The sequence below is a fragment of the Pantherophis guttatus genome, chromosome 6, assembly GCF_059756535.1.
Source record: "Pantherophis guttatus breed Tessera chromosome 6, ASM5975653v1, whole genome shotgun sequence".
Classification (NCBI taxonomy): Eukaryota; Metazoa; Chordata; class Lepidosauria; order Squamata; family Colubridae; genus Pantherophis; species Pantherophis guttatus.
This window is the reverse complement of record NC_142068.1, coordinates 93,004,712-93,016,148: the sequence shown is the minus strand read 5'-3', so window position 1 is coordinate 93,016,148 and position 11,437 is coordinate 93,004,712.

The following is an 11,437-nucleotide window of genomic DNA, read 5'->3' as shown; positions in this document are numbered from 1 at the left end:
TTGCGCAATGAGGACTAGTCACCTGCGCAGCGGTGTGGACCAGGCTCCTGGGGGAGGGAGGGGGGCTGTGGGGTGGTCCTTAATGCCTCGGACTGGCCTCTGGGTCCAATGTGGGGGGGGCAGCCCAGAAGGGGGTTGGGAAGAGGGGGAGCATCATATCCCGGGTCCCCAAAGAACGTCTGAATGCGTCCCGCTGACCTGCTTGCAAGTGGATTTTGCGCGGAGCTTGTTCGGCAACTTTGTATTTCTGGCCAGCCTGGGATGCGAGGAAGATACTTGGTGGCAAAATCGAGTTTTTTTGTCGCTGAAGTTGCAGAAGTGAATCCGGTTTGTCATTGGGGGTGGCGTAGGGTTGCCAGGTCTGCTTCCAAAAAATAGCAGACAAGCAGGGGTGGGGGTGGGTGGGTGGGGGGTTGTTAAGTAGTAAAAAAATAAAAAATGTTTACAATTAAATTATATATTTTCTTAACAAACATTTTAACACGTATTAAAACAATCACTTCAAAACTTTACTTAAAATTCAAAACATCAAATATATTATAATCATATGTAAAATATTAAATTACATTTTACTTTGCTGCCGTGTGTATTTTTTATTTGACTGCGCAGCTTTGATCAATTCTTTGTGTTTAAGGAATAATTCTTTAATTTCAGTACAACGTTGAGAGATATTAAAAAATATACAAAGTTCACTTCGAACTGATGGTACAAGCAGTCAGTTACGTTCGTCAGTCCACAAATTTCCCATGACGCTGAAAATTCGTTCAGCGTTTGCATTTGATACCGGAATTGATGGACAATACTGGAACAGTTTCAGTAAACTCGGAGCTGGCTCTTTCTTGAAAAAGTACGTCCACTTATCAAGGGATGAATCGCCCTGCAGATGAACATAAACTTCTTCGAAGGCAGAAATTTCATCAAAGAGAGTGTTGGGTGGAAGTTCTTCTCGCCATGGTGATAATAACCAGATGTTCGTCATTTCTTCTAAAGTTGGAGGATTATTGCGATCAATTAGATTGAAACAACTTAGTGTCTCATATACTGAATCGGTGAAATTATACCACTTTTCTAGGTACGCAATGGCTCTTTGATACACGTTGATGGCTTCTTTCTTGAACTTTTGCACGGCATTCTCAGGCAAATGTTTTTTACGTAAGGCAAATAAAACTTTCATTCCAAAAAACTGCTCATCGTATTTTTTTTTGCAAAGAATCACGCAGCTTACACATGATAATGTGAAGATCACATGCAAGAATTTTCTTGCTTTCCAGCTTCAGTAGGGTGTTTTGCATTATTGACATGAAGAAGTGCGTGAAATATAAATACAATTCTGAAATTGTTGGTTCATCGTCCTTTGCAAGTTCATTTTCCTCATCCCAAATAAGGTTCCAGATAACCTTATGGCACTCATCAGATCCAAGAGAAATAAAATTCGATTTTAGAGGTATCCAGTTTCAAAGAAGTCTTTCAACCGCTTTAAACAAACTTAACCAACGTGTTGGAACATGGCGCAAAACTTCATGGAATTCTGACTCACAAAATATACGTACCATTTCATCATAAAGCTTTTGAATAAAAAAATGTCCACTTTTTTGTGAAAAAAAATAGTGAACATAATGTGAAAAAAGCGGACTGTCCGCTCAAATAGTGGACACTTGGCAACCCTAGGGGTAGGGGTTGGGGGGGTAACGTAGGGTGGGGTGGGGCAAGAAGACACATTTAGTACAGGTAGTCCTCATCTTACAGCAGCTCCTTTAGTGACCGAAGTTACAACGGCGTTGGGGAAAAAAGTGACTCGTGACCGGTTTTTCACACTTAATGACTGTTGCAGCGTCCCTGTGGTCACACGGTCAAAATTCTGACTCGTGGGCAACCGGTTTGTATTTATGACAATTGCAATGTCTTCTCTCTCTCTCTCTCTCTCTCTCTGTGTGTGTGTGTGATGTGATCCCCGTTTGCGACTTTCTGACAAACAAAGTCAATGGGGAGGCCAGATTCACGTAACAGCCGTACGTAACAACAACTTAACAACGGCAGTAACAAATGCGGCAAGAAAAGGCGTTAAAATGGGGCAAAACTCAAATTTCTCACTTAGCAATAGAAATTTTGGGGCTCAGTTGTGGTCGTAAATCAAGGATTACCTGAACTCACTCGCTCACTCTCTCTCTCTGTCTGTCTCTGTCTCTGTCTCTCTCTCTCTGCACAGGAATTCCTGTGGATAGGTTTCTGAACTGTGCTTCAATCCAAGAAGGCGATGGAGCAGGGCCTGGAATTGTTCCTCCTGGGCAGGGTGGATAAAAATCAATGATTTTTTTTTAAAAAATAAAAAAAAATCAGTTTTTTAAAATTTAAATTGGATTTTTTTGATTTAAATCGGATTTTTTTGATTTTTATCAAATTTATTTTAATAAAAAACTTTTGGGGTAAAAATCTATTGTTTTCTATTTAAGATACAGAAACAATTTAGTTTATTCAGCATGAAATGGAGCTTAGTTATGTAGCACGAGGCTGTATATTCTGCAACACTGGGACTATCGGTGAGTCAACAGTGGGTCAAAGGAGTAGCAGAGATGACAGTTGCTCTTTAAAAATTATGATTTAAATCGAGTTGATTTAAATCAAGCCTTTTTACTAGTGATTTAAATTGTGATTTAAATTGTGATTTAAATCAACTCGATTTAAATTGTGATTTAAATCAACTCGATTTAAATCAAATCCACCCTGCTCCTGGGTTTTAAAATGTGCTTATCTGCAACTTTTGGATTAGACAGGGCAGCTGACCAGGGCAGAGAAGGGGGTAGGGCTGCATATTTACATTGCACCCCATTTTGTTTGTTTGTTCGTTCATTCATTCATTCATTCATTTCATTTCATTCATTCATTTTACAAAATGCAAGATTTTTAAAAAGATGTTGGGACTCTGGAAAGAATACAGAGAAGAGCAACAAAGATGAAGAATCAGAATAGAGCAGGAAGGGACCTTGGAGGTCTTCTAGTCCAGCCCCCTGCTTAAGCAGGAGAACCTATACTATTTCAGACAAGTGGCTGTCCAGTCTCTTCTTAAAAATCTCCAGTGATGGAGCATCCACGCTTTCTGGAGGCAAGCTGTTCTACAGGTTAATTGTCCTCACTGTTAGGAAGTTTCTCCTTAATTCCAGGTTGCTTCTCTTTTTGATCAGTTTCCATCCATTGTTTCTTGTCCTGTCTTTCCGTGCTTTGGAAAATAAATTGACAACCCCACCCCCTCTTTATGGCAGCCCCTCAAATACTGTAATACTGCTACATTCTCTTTATTTATTGATTAGCCCTCGGGCCATATCAAAGTGCAGAGTTCCAGAAACAATTATTACAAAAATTTGATAGAAACAATTTAAAATGAAATTGGAATAAGAATAAAACATGATTTAAAATGTGCTCATTTTAAATTTCATTTAAAATGAAAATAGAGTAAAATACAATCTAAAATGAAATCAGAATAGAATACAATAATTTGAGATACAAATTAAATATGATTAAGGTTATATTACAATGTCACCCCTGCATCTGCCCAATCAGTCTTAAAACTACTATTAGAATTACTTTATTAAATCAAATGCTCTTTCCTGCAATCTACCACATTCTGCTGTGCCAACGGTGTCCTTTTTTCCATCAATTTGGCAATCCGTTTCACTAGCTGCAAGTTAGAACCTAACAAACAATGTTGCAAGAAGCGCTCTTTAGACTTAGGGGTGCTGGCGTAAACTGCTACATTCAGGGTGGATTTGATTTAAATCGAGTTGATTTAAAATCACGATTTAAATCATGATTTAAAACCACTAGTAAAAAGGCTCGATTTAAATCAACTCAATTTAAATCATCATTTTTAAAGAGCAACTGTCATCTCTGCTACTCCTTTGACCCACTGTTGACTCACCGATAGTCCCAGTGTTGCAGAATATACAGCCTCATGCTACATAACTAAGCTCCATTTCATGCTGAATAAACTAAATGGTTTATTCATTTAGGCCTAGCCTAAATGGTTTTTAATTGGGATTTTAAATTTTATGGATTTTGGGGTTTCAAATTGGGAAGCTAATGATTTAATTCTTTTTTTTAATTATCTTAACTTTTGTATTTGTATGTTTTTTAATTTTGGCTGTTCACCGCCCTGAGTCCCCTCTGGGAGAAGGGCGGTATACAAATTAATTAATTAATTAATTAATTAATTAATTAAATAAATAAATAATTTATGTATCTTAAATAGAAAACTATCTTACAATAGATTTTTACCCCAAAAGTTTTTTATTAAACTAAATTCGATAAAAATTAAAAAAAAATCCGATTTAAATCAAAAAAATCCGATTTAAATAAAAAAAAATCTGATTTTTTTTGATTTTTCTAAAAAAAATCATTGATTTTTATCCACCCTGGCTACATTTCACCCCTAGTTTTTTTCTTTCTCTAGACTGGCCATAATCAATTCCTGCAACCGTTTTTCATATGATTTTGCCTCCGGGCCTTTAATCACCTTACTTGCGCTTCTTTGCACTTTTTCCAAAGTCTAAACATCTTTTTTGTAATGTGGTGACCAAACCTGAATGCAGGCATTGGGCATGTCTGGTCTAATGGAGAGAAGGACTAGGGGAGACATGTTAGCAATCTTCCAATGTTCGAGGGGCTATCTCAGGGGGATGAAACTGTTCTCCAAAGCACCTGGTTGCAGGGCAAGAAATGACCAATGGAAGCTTATTAAAGAGAGAAGCAACCTAGAACTAAGGAGAAATTTCCTGATGCTTGAGAACAAGTGATTGGTGGAATGGCTTATGGGTCTTGGTCAGTAGTGAAATCCAAATTTTTTTACTACCGGTTCTGTGGACGTGGCTTGGTGGACGTGGCAGGGGAAGGATACTGCAAAATCTCCATTCCCTCCCGACTCATGGGGGAAGGATACTGCAAAATCTCCATTCCCTCCCCACTCCAGGAGGAAGGATACTGCAAAATCCCCATTTCCTCCCCACTCCAGGGGGAAGGATACTGCAAATGCATTGTAAGCTGCCCTGAGTCTCCGGGGAAGGGCGGCATATAAAAATAAATAAATAAATAAATAAATAAATAAATAAATAAATAAATAAATAAATAAATAAATAAATAAATAAATAAATAAATAAACAAATAAATAAATAAATAAATAAATAAATAAATAAATAAATAAAAATCTCCATTCCCACCCCACTCCTGGGGAAAGGATACTGCAAAATCTCCAGTCCCTCCCCACTTCAGAGGGAAGGATCCTGCAAAATCTCCATTCCCTCCCCACTTCTGGGGGAAGGATCCTGCAAAATCTCCATTCCCTCCCCACTCCAGGAGGAAGGATACTGCAAAATCCCCATTCCCTCCCCACTCCAGGAGGAAGGATACTGCAAAATCCCCATTCCCTCCCCACTCCAGGGGGAAGGATACTGCAAAATCCCCATTCCCTCCCCACTCCAGGAGGAAGGATACTGCAAAATCTCTGTTCCCACCTCACTCCTGTGAAAAGGATATTGCAAAATCTCCATTCCCATCCCACTTCAGGGGAAGGATATTGCAAAATCTCCATTCTCTCCCCACTCCTGGGGAAGGATATTGCAAAATCTCCATTCCCACCTCACTCTGGGGCCAGCCAGAGGTGTTATTTGCCGGTTCTCCCAACTGCTCAAAATTTCTGCTACCGGTTCTCCAGAACCTGTCAGAAGCTGCTGGATTTCACCCTTGGTCTGGGTGCTCCATCACTGGAGGTTTTTAAGATGAGATTGGACATCCATTTGTTTGAAGTGATCTACGGCAGTGACCTTTTTGGCACCACTGACTGTTTTTCTACTTCTTGAAGTTTTCCTGGCATGGGTTTTCAGAAGTATGGTATGCCATTGCCTCTTTCTTAGGACTGAGAGAGAATGACTGGCCCAAAGTCACCCAGTTGGCTTCATGTCCGAGGCAGGATTAGAACTCACAGTCTCCCTGCTTCTAGCCTGATGCCTTAACCTCTACACCATACTGCCTCTCTCCTCATCCGTTATTAGAAATGGCCACATTCAAAATGGAGGCCGTGGCCTGTTCTTGAACCATGGGAAATCCGAGAACAGAGCTATAAATCGATCCCCTGTGTCCCCAACGGAGGCAAATCTTGTTTTTGAAAGAAGATTACCTCAGATAACCAATGCCGACATCTCTGCCTCATGCTAAGCTGCTGTTTTGTGGGTGGCTGCATTCTGCTTTTTATTTTATTTTTTTTCCAACTGTACTTTAAGGCCTTGCAGTCTTCTAGTCTTCTCCTTGCTTTTTTTTTTTTTTTAATTTGGTAACCTTTTATGCAATATATTACTCTAATCCCTGAAAGCTGATCCTATACATCGGATAATAAATTGGCAGAGTCGTTGCAGGATTTTGCATAAAATTATAAGTGATCGATGAATGGAAAATTAAAGATCGGAATACTGCCCTAGCAAGAAATTTACAGTTCTTATGGAAGAAAATATATCTTTTTGTGACATCAGGCTAAGTTGAACCATTTTCTTTAGATATTATCTTGTAATTTATACGACGTTTTGAATATGGCTCAGGCAAAAGCTACCCCACATTTCAGTATGAGATATTTAAGAATTTCTCTCTCTCTCTCCCCCCTCCCCTCCCCCTCCCCTCTCTCTCCCCTCCCCCTCCCCCTCCCTTCCTCTTCCTCCCTCCCTCCCTTTCCGTCCCCCCCTCTCTCTCCGCAGCTAAATATTTAATATTTGCTGGATTGTGCCTGTTACATTATAAAAAACATTATTTATAAGCATGTTCGTTAATGAGGACTAGAAGAGCTGTCAAAATCCAGGCAATCACAAGTACAGAAAAAGATGGCTTTTCCTGACATCTTGTGGCCAGCAAGATTTTTGCAGTCTTGGTTAATGGGTGTGCCTAATTAATGTTTTTGTGCTTGTGTATGCATCATTAGCTTTATTAAAGTGATTTTTTACAAATGAAACATCATGTTCTTCAACTATACATTTTTCTCACACACCCATTGGTATATTTCCATAATTATGTTTTATTAAAGGTAAAGGTTCCCCTCGCACATATGTGCTGGTCATTCCCGACTCTAGGGGACGGTGCTCAACTCTGTTTCAAAGCTGAAGAGTCAGCGCTGTCCAAAGACGTCTCCGTGCTCATGTGGCCGGCATGACTAAACGCCAAAGGCTCACGGAACGCTGTTACCTTCCCACCAAAGGTGGTCCCTATTTTTCTACTTGCATTTTTTACCTGCTTTCGAACTGCTAGGTTGGCAGAAGCTGGGACGAGTAACAGGAGCTCACCCTTTTACGCGGCACTAGGGATTCGAACCGCTGAACTGCTGACCTTTTGATTGACAAGCTCAGCATCTTAGCTACTGAGCCACCGCGTCATATTTTATTAGGGTTTTCTTTTTAAAAAAATGTTCAGCCCAATTTCTAAAGGAGCCAACTTTTCCGTTGATAAAAATTGGATTTTAACATCAAGGTCTGTACATCATTTGACCTATTCTGAACAATTGGAAAACTAGAAATAAAAATGGAAAATATCTGACAGCCAAAAATATCCCAAGTAGAAAAGAGGGATTAGTGACTTTCTAGCAAACCAAACCTTAATTGGGGGTGAAGAGAGAATGACCATAAATCAGATTTGCAACTATCTGGCTCCATCCTGTGGTGAATCTCAGCAACCGCAGCAAGGGAAACGCATTTGAGTTAGGTGCTTTGGAATATATATATATATATATATATATATATATATATATATATATATATATATATATATATATATATATATATATATGGTAAATAAATCAAGAGCGAGCACGAATGGAATAAAAAATAAAAGGAATAAAATGATCTCAGTCATGTGTGGAAATGACAGCAATCTGCTGAAGAGTAAAATTGAAAAAAAATCAACAAATACTAATGTCAGAAAAAAATAGGTGGAAAGTAAGTTGTAAATGCTAATGAAAATATTGAAAAAATAACAACGCTTCGGTTTGGAAAATGGCTCCTATAGCCTCTTCATCAGCAATTAACTGAGTTAGGCAAATACTGGCCTGCTTATGAATAAGTCGAGTTATCATTTAAATTTTTAAAATTTTTATTTTGGGGGGAGTAGTAAAAGGTGAAATTTGGGGTAAGGAGGAAAGTTTGCCTGTAAGTCACCAATTTTTGTTTTTCCTTCTTGTTGCCATCTCAGGAATCTGGTTGGTTGGGTGAGAGAAAGAGGTTTGTGAAGTTTGTGTGTGCTTCGTGTATAAATGTATGTGTGTGTTTATATATCTGTGTGGAATTTAATATATTAATATATGAAGCAAGATGACTTCTTTGTGGTCTAACAATAGCAAAATTACCCTTAGTAATTTTACCCTTTCTTTCTTTCTTTCTTTCTTTCTTTCTTTCTTTCTTTCTTTCTTTCTTTCTTTCTTTCTTTCTTTCTTTCTTTCTTTCTTTCTTTCACTTTCCCTCCCTCCCTCCCTCCCTCCCTCCCTCCCTCTTTCTTTCTTTCTTTCTTTCTTTCTTTCTTTCTTTCTTTCTTTCTTTCTTTCTTTTTTCAATGGGGCTGTGGGGCTTTGCTCCTCCCTCCCAATGGCAACAGGTAGTCCTCAACTTATGACTGCTCATTTAACAACTATTCGACGTTACAATGGAACCTGAAAAAGCGACTGATGGCCTGGATTTGAAGTTCGCATGGCTGCCCCTCCCCCCCACAGTCACATGACCATGTTCTGAACGCTCTGTAATTGGCCCACATTCACCTATGGCCATTTGCGGGGTTCTGCAGTGGTCACATGACTGCAATTCACCACGGTTTTGCCCGAAGCTAGCATTTACTTCAGGTTTCTGGTAAAACCTGCCCCCTAGCGAACAATGGGTCCACTGAACACTCTGGTGTTTACATTACGGCCATGGGGTTTGCTTTATGACCACTGCAAAAAAAAAAAAAAAGAGAGAGAGCATAAAATCGGTCACGGTCACACGATGACCCCTTTTACAACTGCCATGACTTATAACTGCAATTGTGGGCTCAATTATGCTTCTAAATCGAGGCCTACCTGTAGTTGTGTTTTCTCCTTTTCGTTCTCCTTGCTAGGAAAATCACCTGCAGAGGGAAGTGGGGCACATGCAGTGGTGGGATTCAGCCGGTTTGGGTGAACTGGTAAGTTAAGTTGCTGGTTGGCTCCGCCCCTTCCCACCCTGCCCCTTCCAGGAGTCCCCATGCACCCTATTTTGGCTCCCAGGTAAGTGCAGGGAGGCCTACTAGGCCCAAAACAGGGCACAGGTGTGTGTGTGCCCCATGCCCCATTTAGGGAATGGATGGATGGATAGGGAATGGATGGATGGATGGGTGGATGGATGGATGGGTGGATGGATGGGTGGATGGGTGGATGGGTGGATGGGTGGATGGTTGGATGGATGGTTGGTTGGATGGATGGATGGACAAATGAATGGATGATTGATGGATGGATGGATGGATGGATGGAGGGATGGAGGGATGGATAGTTGGTTGGTTGGTTGGTTGGATGGATGGATGGTTGATTGGTTGGATGGATGGATGGACAAGTGAATGGATGATGGATGGATGTCTCTGATGGCCCCCACTGGTAAAGGGACCAGACTGAATTCCAGAAGACATGCAATGAAGCCTCTCCCAATCTTGGAATTCTGAAGTTGTAGTCTGCACATCATTATGTGGCCAAGGTTGGAAACATTGGTTCACCCCAAGGAAATCATCAGATCCATGAGAAAAGATTGTCCCGATGGACAAGGAGAGAGACGAGGAAGAAGAGGACAAAGGCAGATGATGGAATGGAAAAGGAAGTCCCAGCATCCAATGGGATCAAATCCCCACCTCCTTTTTTTCCTGCAAAAAAAAAAAAGAAAAAAGATTTGGGATTTTGATTCTGCAGTCACAGCCAACATTTCAACCTTTTGGACATCATCTTCATGGACACCCCTGTCCAATAGACTAACATTTTGGAATTTACTCTGAAAACAGTTTTTGCTCTCTACAAATCTAGTTTTAGACATAGACTATGGGAGTGTGTGAAGGTTTTTAATCTTGTTTTAATTTTCCTGTGTGAAGGAATTAACAGAAAAGCTCGCCTAAACCATCGCTAAAGATTTCCAGAAATAGACTGGACATCCATTTGGCTGCGATGAGCAGAAGGTTGAACTAGAAGGCCTCCGAGGTTCCTTCCAGCCTTACGATTCCAGGTTCTAAGGTTTATAAATATAACAATTTTGTGTTGGAAAGGACAGAAGACTTTAGGCCCAGTTTGAGTCCCCAAACCTTCTTTCCTTGGCTTTCTTCAAGAGTCAAATTAAGTGGAAAAATGTCACCTCCTTCCCTCACTTCCAGGATGGGCTTACCTTCAAAAGAATCCATAACTTGGATCACAAACGTCTTCTACAAATACCGTTTTTCCTGGAAAGGAAAGCTGTATCTTACCACAAGGGCCAAAGTTTTGTCATAGGCTAGATTAAGATGTCTGATGAAAATCAATAATGCTGAGGTAACAACATTGGTTTCTGCGAGGCTCTCAATTATTTTCACAGTTGTTTGTCAGCGAGAAAATATACGAGGTGTTGTTTTCCCTGCAGGCTTAAAACGAGCCTGTTTGCTTTCAATCAGCTCTGTATATGTCACGCTTACACTCCTAAGTGCATGAAGGCTGTGCTTTCAGAGCCTCGAAACACAATCTTGTGGGCTTGTCTTTCTGCAAAATCCTTAATGAATTGAATGAGAAACATGCAGGAGGTTTTCCTCAGTCTGGGTCATTTCCATGGGACCTGGTTTCTCCATCCAGATCCTCTCTGGATAGATCTATAAAAATAAAAGCTTTTTTCCCCCCTGTCTCTTCCAACATGGGGTTATAAAGCTCATTATGGTTAAAAATAAATGCAAATATGTTCTTGTACAGTACATGACAAAAGTTTGGAATCCATCCTTCTATGAGTTTTGTGGCTGTATCATGACTGGAGATAGTTATTCAAAGGTGGAATGCTGGAAAGTTGGATCCTTGATAGGCTGATAAATATTCAGTTTATGGCTGGGTACTCTATCAACACCATGGAAAGACAGATGAATTTTATTTTGCACTAACTGATAACTCAGCGTTGCCCGGGTATTTATTTATCCCAATCCTGTATTAGACAGGAAGAGCAACTTTACCCTGAGCCCTGATTTCAGGGAGAATTAAATTAGTTAAAAATGTTTTCCCTGGGCCCCCAGAAGCTGTTGTGACCTAGGCCCAAGTAGGTAGTATTAGATGCAAACAGTTCCAAAACAAACAGACTTTATTAGAACAGCTGAGAATTAACTCATTCTCAGCGTAGGCCAAACTAAATCAAAACACAAATTCCTCAGTCTAATCACCAACCTTAGTATAATTAAGCAAACTGCCAAAGGCTTCTCTTGGCAA